This window comes from Solanum tuberosum, unplaced genomic scaffold (assembly GCF_000226075.1).
Source record: "Solanum tuberosum cultivar DM 1-3 516 R44 unplaced genomic scaffold, SolTub_3.0 scf00069, whole genome shotgun sequence".
NCBI lineage: Eukaryota > Viridiplantae > Streptophyta > Magnoliopsida > Solanales > Solanaceae > Solanum > Solanum tuberosum.
This window is the reverse complement of record NW_006238995.1, coordinates 1,947,381-1,951,746: the sequence shown is the minus strand read 5'-3', so window position 1 is coordinate 1,951,746 and position 4,366 is coordinate 1,947,381. Positions and strand designations below refer to the sequence as shown.

Sequence of the window (4,366 nt, the reverse complement as noted above, 5' to 3'; positions counted from 1 at the left end):
ATTAACTTCATATTACATCTAATTCTTTAATTTTCTTATTATTAATGTATATGTTTGTATATGTTGAGAAGATTGACAAACACATAATATATTTGAAAGCATATGTCGATAATTCGACCAAGTTGATAATCGACGAGATTAGGTCTTCAAGAAGTCAGCCAACACAAACAACACAGAAAGAGGTAAATTGCACATACATAATCTTCCAAAGTTTGTGGTATAATGACGAAATATAAAGTTGGTATACTTTATATATAAGAACTGTATAGTTTTGGTATGAACTTGATATAGACATTTTGCATATAGTAATGTTAATCAGTGTTGAATTTTTTGTATGAAGTTGGTTTGAATTTGGTATTATGTTGGTATGAATCTGGTATGAGTTAGTTTTTTGTGCATGATTTTGGTATAAGTTTTTATATAATAATTGTATAAAAATGGTATATTATTTATATCAATTTCATTCTAATGAATATACAAATTGATGCAGAAATGATACCAGATTGGTTTTATTTTGGTATGAATCTTGGATGAGCCATTTTTTTTTGTACGAATATGTTTGCAACATTGTTCTATTTTATATTGCATCTTCCAGTTCATTTATTATTTAAATGTATACATTGGGTTAATACAACTAAACAAGTTGAAGAAACTAACAAAGTTGGAATGGATTAGCCATCAATCTCAAGGAGGAAAAGTGCAGATATTTCAAACATCGATGGTCAAATTGATGGTATGAGAACCACTCCTAATATAATGTGTATAGTCATTTACAAAGTGTTGAACATTATTGACTTTTTTTATTATGTAGTTGGAGTTCAGAATTCAATTGACCAAATAGTTAGTGGTGTTTATAACGCTGACGTGCCTGGATCATCCGCTACAAAACCCCTAAGCCTAGATAATTATCTTGATTTGACCATGACACAGATTGTACAACTTGATCCAATAGTCAATGAAACAACTACTCCTGATATGCAACCAAAGAAACAGGAACCCCGGCAAGTATAATACATCTCCATACATTCGCCTTTCTGAAGACGAAAGCAGTGTAAGAAGAGGTCCTATTTTCTCCCGTATCAAGCACCCATTTGAAAGTCATAATGGTTTTGACGTTGATGTGGATTTGATCAATGAGTTTATCGAATGGGTGTAAAAAGGTGTTTCATCTAGACGTGGCACGAATATATATAATGAATGCAAAAATTAGTTGCAATACTAGCACAATGTGTATACAATTTTTTCTATTATCTATTCTTCATGTACACCGAAAATTCGCTAATTCTAAGGCTAAAGATAAGTTTGAACCCCAAATGAATTTTGGTGTTGTAAAAATTTCTAAAATGAATTGGTTCAACATAATGGTTAAATCTAGTAGGTCATCGAAAGACGGGGTATGTCATATCTTTTACCTTTTTTAATATGAACTTTGTAATTCTTCATTCAAATTTGGCAGAAGTACTCATTACCCCCCTGAACTTGAAGCTTTTTATACAGTGTACACCTAAACTAAATTTTGTTTTAATTACCCCCCCCCCCCGAACTTGTTTATTCCTCCGTCGCGTACACCTTTTTCGTCCACCTACTGCTGTTGGGACTACACGCGCGCGACAGCTGTCTAAATTGGTGATGTGGATTTCCACCTGGATAAATTAATATTGCAAAAAATAAATTTCTTAAATTTAAAATTCATTGTTTAAAAGTTATTTTTGAATAAGGGCTGATTTCGCGGAACTCCTTTTGGATTTGGGTTTTTCTAGACGTGAAGTTGGTCGATTAAATTTCAAATTTATCTGAAATTCTTACCAAGTAAGTATTAATCTTTGTTTCCTTTACTTTTCATTTACATTTTACCCTATTTTTCGTTTAAAATATGCCAAATATTAAGAAAAATGAAGATTTACGTTTTTTTTATCGCTGTAGCGTTATGATGTGGCAAAAAATCACTTCCTCACGCGCCTAGTAGAGAATGTTGTCAATTTCTACGCCAGGTGGACGAAAAAGGTGTACACGACGGAGGAATAAACAAGTTCGGGGGTAATTAAAACGAAATTTAGTTTAGGTGTACACTGTATAAAAAGCTTCAAGTTCAGGGGGGTAATGAGTACTTCTGCCTTCAAATTTTGCATTTTGAACTTTTATAGAAATTGGTATGCATTTCGAACTTTTGTAGTTGATATGAATAGCAATTACTTTATGTATTTTGGCATGAAATATGTGTGAATTTGGAATGATACCTATTTCATGCCAAAATCATACTTATTTCATGCATAAGTCATCACTTATTCATATCAGAATCATGCCACTAGAATATCAAAATAATACCATTTCTAACTATTAATTGTCATTTATTAGATAAACAATATACCTAATTCATTCCAATATAATGCCAAAAAAAGAAAGATCAATCATACCAAAATCGTATAATTCCAAAACAAATTTATGTTTTTTTTTTTAACCAGAAACATACAAAAAAAAAAATGAATGTTCAATCTAACAATATACATAACAAAAAAACGACATAATTAAAACTACTATACACAAACAAAAGTTGGATATTATTTTTCCAATATCACTGTTAATAATTGTTTTTTACGTTTTGTTTGTATATCAATACAAATAAAATATCAAAAAGAACACTAACCTGAAGGATCCCATCTACCACCATGCTTTATTAATATTGATAAAAACCTTCTATTACAAAAAAAAATGAAGATTATTGAATAAAAACGAATAGGAATTAGATGAGAGTGACAATTAAAGAGAAAATATTGAGAAGAGAAAGAAACGTTCGAAAATAAAATAAAATTGTTTGAATGAATTTTAACAAGAGAGAGAAAATGTCAATAATTGTTTTGAGCTAAACAAGGAAAACAAATATTCAACTTGTTATGACTCTCCTATTTTTATGTCTCCTATTAATTATCATTAATATTTTCAAATTATTTATTACTAAAATATCTATTTTAATTAGTTTACTTACTTTATTTATTTTTCACACTAATGTTTTTACTGCTATTTCAAATCATTTTTTAATTTAGTTAAATATTATAACCTGCCATTTTTTATTGTTATACCTTGAAAGATAATGAATAATGTCATAACTTATAATTATTAGTCTTATATATGTCAACTAGTAAAATTATCCGCGTGCGAGAATTTGATATCACAGAATTTATAAAATAATACTTAAAACTTGTCCGTCATTAAAACTAAAACACAATATTGTCTTACATACAAAATTACGTAGTAACGAACATTGATAATGTAAAAAAAATAACAATTATAACATCTTATCATTTATCCTTCAATCAATCATCTTTAATTTGATTTTATAATTTATCTATTTGCCTCTAGAAAGTGTAACTATTTGATATTTTTGAGAAATTAAATGAACATCAACATGAGATATTAAATTTGCTAATAAATAAATAATTTTTATCTGTACTAACAAATACTTATAACAATAACTTTACAGAAACATAAACAAAAAAGTTTAAAACATGTACTCAAAAACAACAATTAATATTATAACCATAAATTAATGACTGTAAAAAAGTATACCAGGATCTATAACAATAAGATGAAACAAAAAGGAAAAATTTGAGTCCACTGAATACACAATGTCCCCTTACACTCTGTTTGGATCATTGTTACCCATTGTTTCATAATGTATTGTACTCTATTTTACTGTATTATATGGTAGATACAATGTTTGGCTAGATTACATTGTTTTTTGTTGTTTAATAACATTTTAATTGTTTGGTTTGATTTTATCGTATTGTATTGTAATTTATAAATTTACTAAAATATCCTTAATTATTTTAGGGTAGGAGATTTGACTAGAATTAAATAATATAAGGTAAATGGTAATATAGTATTTTGAAATATTATGTAAAGATATAATTGGAAAAAAAAATTAAGTAACAATGGGAACACACCAAATCAATTGTTCCATAAAATAGGGGTTTTCATTGTTACGTAATAGCAAAATTTAACAATACGATACATTTTAAGTAACAATCAAAACAAACATTGTAGGTATATTAACGATACAATACAATACAATGGATAACAATGATCCAAACAGAGTGTTAAAGAAATTATTCCCCTCTAGTACCTGAGGTTTAAAGGAATAGATCCTCTCAGGATGGAACGATTCTATTCACAAGTGTATTGATACAAAAATAATTTTGTCAGTGAGCCACTTAATAGTAGCAAAGTACCAAATATTTAATTGTGCAGAAGAAGAAGAAGAAGAAGAAGTTCAGAATTTTCATTGTTTTAAAATGAGAGGAAATCCCTCTAGCTATAGACAACAAAGGGTATTGTGAACAAATGTTTATTGTGCCTTATCAGAAATGTC

General features: G+C 28.3%; 1 protein-coding gene across 1 annotated transcript in view; it reads right to left on the bottom strand.

The window, feature by feature from the left end:
• Positions 1-2,571: 2,571 nt before the first annotated feature.
• Positions 2,572-4,366, bottom strand: part of LOC102587689 (double-stranded RNA-specific adenosine deaminase) — a 10,847-nt gene continuing 9,052 nt past the window's right edge. Inside the window, exon 11 of the mRNA XM_015307944.1 lies at positions 2,572-2,694. The gene's annotated coding sequence lies outside the window, so the exon portion shown is untranslated. The remainder of the gene's footprint in view (positions 2,695-4,366) is intronic.